The sequence below is a fragment of the Phalangium opilio genome, unplaced genomic scaffold (assembly GCF_054372755.1).
Source record: "Phalangium opilio isolate 3A_F unplaced genomic scaffold, DU_Popi_V2 ptg000352l_1, whole genome shotgun sequence".
Lineage (NCBI taxonomy): Eukaryota > Metazoa > Arthropoda > Arachnida > Opiliones > Phalangiidae > Phalangium > Phalangium opilio.
In genome coordinates, this window is record NW_028324228.1 from 5795365 (window position 1) to 5808324 (window position 12960).

Sequence of the window (12960 nt, forward strand, 5' to 3'; positions counted from 1 at the left end):
AGCCCGGAAATGAGATGGCCGTCAGGTATTGTGGAAAAACTCTGACTTTCTACGTTACATCTGAGACCTCTCAACACCGCTCCCGGATGGGCTCGAACCACCAACCTTTCGGCTAACAGCTGAATGCGCTAACCACTGCGCCACGGAAGCCTAAAAATTAAATGGTCGTCGGTTATTGTGGAAAAACTTGGACTTTTAAAGTTACTTAAAACACTTCACACTAACGCTCCAGAGCGGTCTCAAACCACCAAACTTTCGGTTAACAGCCGAACGCGCAAACCATTGCGCCACGGAAGCCCGGAAATTAAATGGTCTTCAGGTATTGTGGAAAAACTTTGACTTTTTATGTCACATCTTAGACCTCACAACACCGCTCCCGGATGGGCTCGAACCACCAACCTTTCGGTTAACGGCCGAACGCACTAAGCAATGCGCCACAGAAGCTTAGAATTTAAAATGTTGTCAAGTTTTGTGGAAAAATTTTGACTTTTTATGTTACTTATAAAACTTTACACTACAGTTCCCGGATGGGCTTGAACCACCAACCTTTCGGTTAACAGCCGAACGCGCTAACCATTGCGCAACAAAGCCCGGAAATTAAATGGTCGTTAGGTATTGTGGAAAAATTATGACTTATTACGTTACATCTGAGACCTCACAACACCGCTCCCGGATGGGCTTGAACCACCAGCCTTTTGATTAACAGCTGAGCGCGCTAACCATTGTGCCACGGAAGTCTAAAAATTAAATGGTCGTCAGGTATTGCGGAAAAACTTTTATATTTTGCATTACATCTGACACCTTACAACACTGCTCCCGGGTGGGCTCGAACCACCAACCTTTCGGTTAACAGCCGAACGCACTATCCTTTGCGCAACGGAAGCCCAAAAGTTATATGGTCTTCAGGTATTGTGGAAAAACTTTGACTTTTTACGTTACTTATCTGGGTGCACGGCAGTGGACCCGCCAAGTTGTCGTGCACTACCAGCAATCCTTTACCCGAAACATTTCAGCCTCATTTTGACCCCCTCTTAACTCGGTACTGGGGAATAGTAAACCACTCATATTTGCACCTCAAGGGCACAGTGTTAATCCTAGGAAGTCCTCCAACTTCCAGCTTTCTAACTCATTTGGTTTCTGTGATAATCCTATGTGAAAATGACACATTATGAGACTGACTGACTGACTGACTAACTGAATGACTGACACATCATCTAAACCTCTAGGGCATTTCCGGTGGTGCTAGAATGATGAAATTTGGCATACTTGTACCACTTAGCATACAAGCAAAGGGAAAAGTCCCAAAAGCGGGAGTTTCCCCCTTTTAGCCCCTGAAATGGGGGTTGAAAATTAGAGTCATGATCTAAACCTCTATGGCACTTCCGGTGTTGCGGGAATGATAAAATTTGGCATACAAGTAGGACTTAGCATACAAAGAAAGGAAAAAGTCACAAAAGCGGGAATTTTCCCCTGTTAGCCCCTGAAATGGGGGTTTTATAATTTATATCCCCTCGTAATAGGACATTATAATTTAACTAGCTGTTACCCGCGGCGTCGCTCGCGTATAATAAGAACTTCCATCAAAATGATACTAAGAATGGGCAGATTTTACTGATGACCAATTTTTTGTAGCACCCTAAAAGCGAAGGCACTCGGCGTTGCCCGTCAGCCCGTTGGAACATTTTTTTATTACTTTTCACGCGGACATTATTCCATAAAGAAGGGATTTGAAATTTCTGGCCGCCATTTAAAAAGATGGCAACAAATCGGACCCAAAAGACCATTCAGCCCGTCTATAGGATAAAGGAAAGCGGTGTACTAATTATTTGCGAAATCGGTTGAAACGCGCGGACGTTGTTACATAGAAAAGATTTTTTACATTTCTGGGCGCCATTTTTTAAGATGGCGGTGGATTGGAAAAAACTTTCTTAGTACGCGCCTACTACTTATGAGTAACGTTCCTGCAAAGTTTCAGCCTTCTAGGGCAAGCGGTTTGGGCTGGGCGTTGATTATCAGTCAGTCTGTCAGTCAGTCAGTCAGTCAGGACTTTGATTTATATAGATTTAGATTTTTCCTCTTTTAATATTAATATTTTTTACTAATATGATTCTTTCGTATTATTGCAAAATTTATGTTTTTTACATAATATTTTAGTAATTAAATTTTTTACTCATTTCCTTTTCATTTCGTCAGAAATGGTTCTAAGCGTGTTTTGATTCATTTAGTTTTTCTTAAATCTATACTGTTGATTAAAAGTGTTACTTGCCACAATATTGTGTTCTTCGAATAGAAATACGGTTACCAATTATCACAGCCTGAGAAAAAAAAAGAAAGTTGAATGCAAAAAAGTTGAAAAAGGAAAAGCCAAGTGAAACTCTTGGAAAGAACAAATAAAAATTTAAATGAACGAATGTTTATTTCACTTCATAATCCTACTTCTATAAATCTACAAGAACATACACGTACAAAAAGGAGTGAAATCTCACCAAAAACATCTCTGTAAAAATATGCCAAGTTGTTTGGCCGTAAAATGAAGTGAGATCTAAAATACGGCAAAGTTATTATCTCCAGGTGAATCAACATTTTATTCGACTTAAAACTTCTCAAGAATGTTTTTCTGACTTGGCCATTAGCATTACAAACTTCTTCTTTGCACCCGTGAAGGTTAATAACGGAAATTACAAGTTTAACCACAAAGGCTCATCAAGAATATTTAACCAATTTGATTAAATATTTTAATTTCAATCCATATCTGGAATTAAACGAATCCTTCATATGCAAATGGCCAAGTCAGAAAAACATTCTTGAGAAGTTTTAAGTCGAATAAAATGTTGGTTCACCTGGAGATAATAACTTGGCCGTATTTTAGATCTCAATTCTTTTTACGGCCAATCAACTTGGCATATTTTTACAGAGATGTTTTTGGTGAGATAAAACTTTACACAAACGTTCCCGGGTGGGCTCGAACAACCAACCTTTCGGTTAACAGCAAAACGCGATAACCATTGCGCCACGGAAGCCCGGAAATTAAATGGTCGTCAGGTATTGTGGAAAAACTCTGACATTCTACGTTACATCTTAGACCTCTCAACACCGCTCCCGGATGGGCTTGAACCACCAACCTTTTGATTAACAGCCGAACACGCTAACCATTGCGCCACGGAAGCCTAAAAATTAAATGGTCGTCGGGTATTGTGGAAAAACTTGGACTTTTAACGTTACTTAAAACACTTCACACTAACGCTCCAGAGTGGTCTCAAACCACCAAACTTTCGGTTAACAGCCGAACGCGCTAACCATTGCGCCACGGAAGCCCGGAAATTAAATGGTCTTCAGGTATTGTGGAAAAACTTTGAATTTTTACGTCACATCTTAGACCTCACAACACCGCTCCCGGATGGGCTCGAACCACCAACCTTTCGGTTAACGGCCGAACGCACTAAGCAATGCGCCACGGAAGCTTAGAATTTAAAATGTTGTCAAGTATTGTGGAAAAATTTTGACTTTTTATGTTACTTATAAAACTTAACAACTACGCTCCCGGGGGGGCTCGAACCACCAACCTTTTGGTTAAAAGCTGAACGCGCTAACCACTGCGCCACAGAGGCCCAAAAATTAAATGTTCGTTAGGTATTGTGGAAAAACTTTGACTTTTTACGTTACTTATAAAACTTTACACAAAAGTTCCCGGATGGGCTTGAACCACCAACCTTTCGGTTAACAGACGAACGCGCTAACCATTGCGCAACAGAAGCCCGGAAATTAAATGGTCGTTAGGTATTGTGGAAAAATTATGACTTTTTACGTTACATCTGAGACCTCAACCCCGCTCCCGGATGGGCTTGAACCACCAGCCTTTTGATTAACAGCTGAGCGCACTAACCATTGTACCACGGAAGTCTAAAAATTAAATGGTCGTCAGGTATTGTGGAAAAACTTTCATATTTTGCGTTACATGTGACACCTCACAACACCGCTCCCGGATGGGCTCGAACCACCAACCTTTCGGTTAACAGCCGAACGCGCTAACCATTGCGCAACGGAAGCCCAAAGGTTATATGGTCTTCAGGTATTGTGGAAAAACTTTGAAATTTTTCGTTACTTATAAAACTGTTACATTAATGTTCCTGGGTGGGCTTGAACCACAAACCTTTCGGTTAACAGCCAAACACGCTAACCATTGCGCCAAGGAAGCCCGGAAATTAAATGGTCGTCAGGTATTGTGGAAAAACTCTTACTTTCTACGTTACATCTGAGACCTCACAACTCCGCCTTCGGATGGGCTTGAACCACCAACCCTTTGATTAACAGCTGAACGCGCTAACCATTGCGCCAAGGAAGCCTAAAAATTAAATGGTCGTCAGGTATTGTGGAAAAACTTTTATATTTTGCGTTACATCTGACACCTCACAACACCACTCCCGGGTGGGCTCGAACCACCAACCTTTCGGTTAAATGCTCAACGCGCTAACCACTGCGCCACGGAAGCCCAAAAGTTAAATGGTAGTCAAGTATTGCGGAAAAACTTTGGTTTTTACGTTACATCTGAGACCTCACAACACCGCTCCCGGATGGGCTTGAACCACCAGCCTTTTCATTAACAGCTGAGCGCGCTAACCCTTGTGCCACGGAAGACTAAAAATTAAATGGTCGTCAGGTATTGTGGTAAAACTTTTATATTTTGCATTAAATCTGACACCTCACAACTACGCTCCCGGGGGGGGGCTCGAACCACCAACCTTTTGGTTAAAAGCTGAACGCGCTAACCACTGCGCCACAGAGGCCCAAAAATTAAATGTTCGTTAGGTATTGTGGAAAAACTTTGACTTTTTACGTTACTTATAAAACTTTACACAAAAGTTCCCGGATGGGCTTGAACCACCAACCTTTCGGTTAACAGACGAACGCGCTAACCATTGCGCAACAGAAGCCCGGAAATTAAATGGTCGTTAGGTATTGTGGAAAAATTATGACTTTTTACGTTACATCTGAGACCTCAACCCCGCTCCCGGATGGGCTTGAACCACCAGCCTTTTGATTAACAGCTGAGCGCACTAACCATTGTACCACGGAAGTCTAAAAATTAAATGGTCGTCAGGTATTGTGGAAAAACTTTCATATTTTGCGTTACATGTGACACCTCACAACACCGCTCCCGGATGGGCTCGAACCACCAACCTTTCGGTTAACAGCCGAACGCGCTAACCATTGCGCAACGGAAGCCCAAAGGTTATATGGTCTTCAGGTATTGTGGAAAAACTTTGAAATTTTTCGTTACTTATAAAACTGTTACATTAATGTTCCTGGGTGGGCTTGAACCACAAACCTTTCGGTTAACAGCCAAACACGCTAACCATTGCGCCAAGGAAGCCCGGAAATTAAATGGTCGTCAGGTATTGTGGAAAAACTCTTACTTTCTACGTTACATCTGAGACCTCACAACTCCGCCTTCGGATGGGCTTGAACCACCAACCCTTTGATTAACAGCTGAACGCGCTAACCATTGCGCCAAGGAAGCCTAAAAATTAAATGGTCGTCAGGTATTGTGGAAAAACTTTTATATTTTGCGTTACATCTGACACCTCACAACACCACTCCCGGGTGGGCTCGAACCACCAACCTTTCGGTTAAATGCTCAACGCGCTAACCACTGCGCCACGGAAGCCCAAAAGTTAAATGGTAGTCAAGTATTGCGGAAAAACTTTGGTTTTTACGTTACATCTGAGACCTCACAACACCGCTCCCGGATGGGCTTGAACCACCAGCCTTTTCATTAACAGCTGAGCGCGCTAACCCTTGTGCCACGGAAGACTAAAAATTAAATGGTCGTCAGGTATTGTGGTAAAACTTTTATATTTTGCATTAAATCTGACACCTCACAACACCGCTCCCGGGTGGGCTCGAACCACCAACCTTTCGGTTAACACCCAAACGCGATAACCATTGAGCCACGGAAGATCAGACATAAAGTGGTCGTCTGGTATTGTGGAAAAACTTTGACTTTTCACGTTACTTACAAAAATTCACACCTACGCTACCGGGTGGGCTCGAACCACCAACCTTTCGGATAAAAAAGCTCAACGTGCTAACCACTGTGCCACGGAAGCCCAAAAATTAAATACTCGTCAGGTATTGCGGAAAAACTTTGACTTTTACGTTACATCTGAGATTTCACAACACCGCTCCCGGATGGGCTCGAACCACCAACCTTTCGGTTAACAGCCGAACGCGCTAACCATTGCAAAACGGAAGCCAGGAAATTAAATGGTCGTCAGGTATTGTGGAAAAACTTTGACAATTTACGTCACATCTTATACCTCAAAACACCGCTCCCGGATGGGCTCGAACCACCAACTTTTCGGTTAACAGCCGAACGCGCTAACCTAACCATCGCGCCAGGGAAGCCTAAAAATTAAATTGTCGTCAGGTATTGTGGAAAAACTTTGACTTTTTACGTTACTTATAAAACTTAAAACCAAGGTTCCCGAGTGGGCTTGAACCACAAACCTTTCGGTTAACAGCCGAACGCGCTAACCATTACGCCACGGAAGCCCGGAAATTAATTTGTCGTCAGGTATTCTGGAAAAACTCTGACTTTTTACGTTACATCTGAGACCTCACAACACCGCTCCCGGGTAGGCTCGAACCACCAACCTTTCGGTTAACAGCCGAACGCGCTAACCACTGCGCCACGGAAGCCCAAAAGATAAATGTTCGTTAGGTATTCTGGAAAAACCTTGACTTTTTACGTTTCTTATAAAACTGCACACCATTGCTTTAATTCAAGCAAATGTAACGATGTTCATTCAAAAAACTGTTTAAATTCAATTTTCAATAAGAAATCGTTGTCACGGATTTTGTATCTTGAAGAAAAAAAACATGCGATTTTTTCGGTACACTTTTGAATGCATTTTTTTCTGGACAAATTTTTTACCGAATTCAGCTTAAATACCTATAAAATACTCATTAAAAGTGATTTCATCTCGATTGATCAATAAATAAAAATGTACCTCGATTTTTATTAACATTTTCAAAATCGACGTTTCTCGGCCAGAGAAGCACATTAAGAGTATTTTTTCACTATTTTCAAATATAACCACTGAAACCATTATTTTTGTACTTTTTGCTTTAATTCAAGCAAATGTAACGATATTCATTCAAAAAACTGTTTAAATTCAATTTTCAATAAGAAATCGTTGTCACGGATTTTGTATCTTGAAGAAAAAAAACATGCGATTTTTTCGGTACACTTTTGAATGCATTTTTTTCTGGAAAAATCTTTAACCGAATTCAGCTTAAATATCTATAAAATACTCATTAAAAGTGATTTCATCTCGATTGATCAATAAATAAAAATGTACCTCGATTTTTAATACCATTTTCAAAATTGACGTTTCTCGGCCAGAGATGCACATTTTGAGTATTTTTTCACTATTTTCAAATAGAACCACTGAAACCATTATTTTTGTACTTTTTGCTTTAAATCAAGCAAATGTAACGATATTCATTCAAAAAACTGTTTAAATTCAATTTTCAATAAGAAATCGTTGTCACGGATTTTGTATCTTGAAGAAAAAAAAACATGCGATTTTTTCGGTACACTTTTGAATGCATTTTTTTCTGGACAATTTTTTTACCGAATTCAGCTTAAGTATCTATAAAATACTCATTAAAAGTGATTTCATCTCGATTGATCAATAAATAAAAATGTACCTTGATTTTTAATACCATTTTCAAAACTGACGTTTCTCGGCCAGAGAAGCACATTTTGAGTATTTTTTCACTATTTTCATATATAACCACTGAAACCATTATTTTTGTACTTTTTGCTTAAATTCAAGCAAATGTAACGATATTCATTCAAAAAACTGTTTAAATTCAATTTTCAATAAGAAATCGTTGTCACGGATTTTGTATCTTGAAGAAAAAAAAACAAGCGATTTTTTCGGAAAACTTTAAAATGCATTTTTTTCTGTACAAATTTTTTACCGAATTCAGCTTAAATATCTATAAAATACTCATTTAAAGTGATTTCATCTCGATTGATCAATAAATAAAAATGTACCTCGATTTTTAATACCATTTTCAAAATTGACGTTTCTCGGCCAGAGAAGCACATTTTGAGTATTTTTTCACTATTTTCAAATATAACCACTGAAACCATTATTTTTGTACTTTTTGCTTAAATTCAAGCAAATGTAACGATATTCATTCAAAAAACTGTTTAAATTCAATTTTCAATAAGAAATCGTTGTCACGGATTTTGTATCTTGAAGAAAAAAAAACAAGCGATTTTTTCGGAAAACTTTAAAATGCATTTTTTTCTGGACAAATTTTTAACCTAATTCAGCTTAAATATCTATAAAATACTCATTAAAAGTGATTTCATCTCGATTGATCAATAAATAAAAATGTACCTCGATTTTTAATAACATTTTCAAAATCGACGTTTCTCGGCCGGAGAAGCATATTTTGAGTATTTTTTCACTTTTTTCAAATATAACCACTAAAACCATTATTTTTGTACTTTTTGCTTTAATTCAAGCATATGTAACGATATTCATTCAAAAACTGTTTAAATCCAATTTTCAACAAGAAATCATTGTCACGGATTTTGTATCTTGAAGAAAAAAAACATGCGATTTTTTCGGTACACTTTTGAATGCATTTTTTTCTGGACAATTTTTTTACCGAATTCAGCTTAAATATCTATAAAATACTCATTAAAAGTGATTTCATCTCGATTGATCAATAAATAAAAATGTACCTTGATTTTTAATACCATTTTCAAAATTGACGTTTCTCGGCCAGAGAAGCACATTTTGAGTATTTTTTCACTATTTTCAAATATAACCACTGAAACCATTATTTTTGTACTTTTTGCTTAAATTCAAGCAAATGTAACGATATTCATTCAAAAAACTGTTTAAATTCAATTTTCAATAAGAAATCGTTGTCACGGATTTTGTATCTTGAAGAAAAAAAACAAGCGATTTTTTCGGAAAACTTTAAAATGCATTTTTTTCTGTACAAATAATTTACCGAATTCAGCTTAAATATCTATAAAATACTCATTAAAAGTGATTTCATCTCGATTGATCAATAAATAAAAATGTACCTCGATTTTTAATACCATTTTCAAAATTGACGTTTCTCGGCCAGAGATGCACATTTTGAGTATTTTTTCACTATTTTCAAATAGAACCACTGAAACCATTATTTTTGTACTTTTTGCTTTAAATCAAGCAAATGTAACGATATTCATTCAAAAAACTGTTTAAATTCAATTTTCAATAAGAAATCGTTGTCACGGATTTTGTATCTTGAAGAAAAAAAAACATGCGATTTTTTCGGTACACTTTTGAATGCATTTTTTTCTGGACAATTTTTTTACCGAATTCAGCTTAAGTATCTATAAAATACTCATTAAAAGTGATTTCATCTCGATTGATCAATAAATAAAAATGTACCTTGATTTTTAATACCATTTTCAAAACTGACGTTTCTCGGCCAGAGAAGCACATTTTGAGTATTTTTTCACTATTTTCATATATAACCACTGAAACCATTATTTTTGTACTTTTTGCTTAAATTCAAGCAAATGTAACGATATTCATTCAAAAAACTGTTTAAATTCAATTTTCAATAAGAAATCGTTGTCACGGATTTTGTATCTTGAAGAAAAAAAAACAAGCGATTTTTTCGGAAAACTTTAAAATGCATTTTTTTCTGTACAAATTTTTTACCGAATTCAGCTTAAATATCTATAAAATACTCATTTAAAGTGATTTCATCTCGATTGATCAATAAATAAAAATGTACCTCGATTTTTAATACCATTTTCAAAATTGACGTTTCTCGGCCAGAGAAGCACATTTTGAGTATTTTTTCACTATTTTCAAATATAACCACTGAAACCATTATTTTTGTACTTTTTGCTTAAATTCAAGCAAATGTAACGATATTCATTCAAAAAACTGTTTAAATTCAATTTTCAATAAGAAATCGTTGTCACGGATTTTGTATCTTGAAGAAAAAAAAACAAGCGATTTTTTCGGAAAACTTTAAAATGCATTTTTTTCTGGACAAATTTTTAACCTAATTCAGCTTAAATATCTATAAAATACTCATTAAAAGTGATTTCATCTCGATTGATCAATAAATAAAAATGTACCTCGATTTTTAATAACATTTTCAAAATCGACGTTTCTCGGCCGGAGAAGCATATTTTGAGTATTTTTTCACTTTTTTCAAATATAACCACTAAAACCATTATTTTTGTACTTTTTGCTTTAATTCAAGCATATGTAACGATATTCATTCAAAAACTGTTTAAATCCAATTTTCAACAAGAAATCATTGTCACGGATTTTGTATCTTGAAGAAAAAAAACATGCGATTTTTTCGGTACACTTTTGAATGCATTTTTTTCTGGACAATTTTTTTACCGAATTCAGCTTAAATATCTATAAAATACTCATTAAAAGTGATTTCATCTCGATTGATCAATAAATAAAAATGTACCTTGATTTTTAATACCATTTTCAAAATTGACGTTTCTCGGCCAGAGAAGCACATTTTGAGTATTTTTTCACTATTTTCAAATATAACCACTGAAACCATTATTTTTGTACTTTTTGCTTAAATTCAAGCAAATGTAACGATATTCATTCAAAAAACTGTTTAAATTCAATTTAAAATAAGAAATCGTTGTCACGGATTTTGTATCTTGAAGAAAAAAAAACAAGCGATTTTTTCGGAAAACTTTAAAATGCATTTTTTTCTGTACAAATAATTTACCGAATTCAGCTTAAATATCTATAAAATACTCATTAAAAGTGATTTCATCTCGATTGATCAATAAATAAAAATGTACCTCGATTTTAATACCATTTTCAAAATTGACGTTTCTCGGCCAGAGAAGCACATTTTGAGTACTTTTTCACTATTTTCAAATGTAACCACTGAAACCATTATTTTTGTACTTTTTGCTTTAATTCAAGCAAATGAAACGATATTCAATCAAAAAACTTTAAATTCAATTTTCAATAAGAAATCGTTGTCACGGATTTTGTATCTTGAAGAAAAAAAACATGCGATTTTTTCGGAAAACTTTAAAATGCATTTTTTTCTGTACAAATTTTTTACCGAATTCAGCTTAAATATCTATAAAATACTCATTAAAAGTGATTTCATCTCGATTGATCAATAAATAAAAATGTACCTCGATTTTTAATAACATTTTCAAAATCGACGTTTCTTGGCCAGAGAAGCACATTTTGAGTATTTTTTCACTTTTTTCAAATATAACCACTAAAACCATTATTTTTGTACTTTTTGCTTTAATTCAAGCATATGTAACGATATTCATTCAAAAACTGTTTAAATCCAGTTTTCAACAAGAAATCGTTGTCACGGATTTTGTATCTTGAAGAAAAAAACCTTGCGATTTTTTCGGTACACTTTTGAATGCATTTTTTTCTGGACAATTTTTTTACTGAATTCAGCTTAAATATCTATAAAAAACTCATTAAAAGTGATTTCATCTCGATTGATCAATAAATAAAAATGTACCTTGATTTTTAATACCATTTTCAAAATTGACGTTTCTCGGCCAGAGAAGCACATTTTGAGTATTTTTTCACTATTTTCAAATATAACCACTGAAACCATTATTTTTGTACTTTTTGCTTAAATTCAAGCAAATGTAACGATATTCATTCAAAAAACTGTTTAAATTCAATTTTCAATAAGAAATCGTTGTCACGGATTTTGTATCTTGAAGAAAAAAAAACCAGCGATTTTTTCGGAAAACTTTAAAATGCATTTTTTTCTGTACAAATTTTTTACCGAATTCAGCTTAAATATCTATAAAATACTCATTAAAAGTGATTTCATCTCGATTGATCAATAAATAAAAATGTACCTCGATTTTTAATACCATTTTCAAAATTGACGTTTCTCGGCCAGAGAAGCACATTTTGAGTATTTTTTCACTATTTTCAAATATAACCACTGAAACCATTATTTTTGTACTTTTTGCTTAAATTCAAGCAAATGTAACGATATTCATTCAAAAAACTGTTTAAATTCAATTTAAAATAAGAAATCGTTGTCACGGATTTTGTATCTTGAAGAAAAAAAAACAAGCGATTTTTTCGGAAAACTTTAAAATGCATTTTTTTCTGTACAAATGTTTTACCGAATTCAGCTTAAATATCTATAAAATACTCATTAAAAGTGATTTCATCTCGATTGATCAATAAATAAAAATGTACCTCGATTTTAATACCATTTTCAAAGTTGACGTTTCTCGGCCAGAGAAGCACATTTTGAGTATTTTTTCACTATTTTCAAATATAACCACTGAAACCATTATTTTTGTACTTTTTGCTTTAATTCAAGCAAATGAAACGATATTCAATCAAAAAACTTTTAATTCAATTTTCAATAAGAAATCGTTGTCACGGATTTTGTATCTTGAAGAAAAAAAACATGCGATTTTTTCGGTACACTTTTGAATGCATTTTTTTCTGGACAAATTTTTAACCTAATTCAGCTTAAATATCTATAAAATACTCATTAAAAGTGATTTCATCTCGATTGATCAATAAATAAAAATGTACCTCGATTTTTAATAACATTTTCAAAATCGACGTTTCTCGGCCAGAGAAGCATATTTTGAGTATTTTTTCACTATTTTCAAATATAACCACTGAAACCATTATTTTTGTACTTTTTGCTTTAATTCAAGCAAATGAAACGATATTCAATCAAAAAACTTTTAATTCAATTTTCAATAAGAAATCGTTGTCACGGATTTTGTATCTTGAAGAAAAAAAACATGCGATTTTTTCGGTACACTTTTGAATGCATTTTTTTCTGGACAAATTTTTACCGAATTCAGCTTAAATATCTATAAAATACTCATTAAAAGTGATTTCATCTCGATTGATCAAT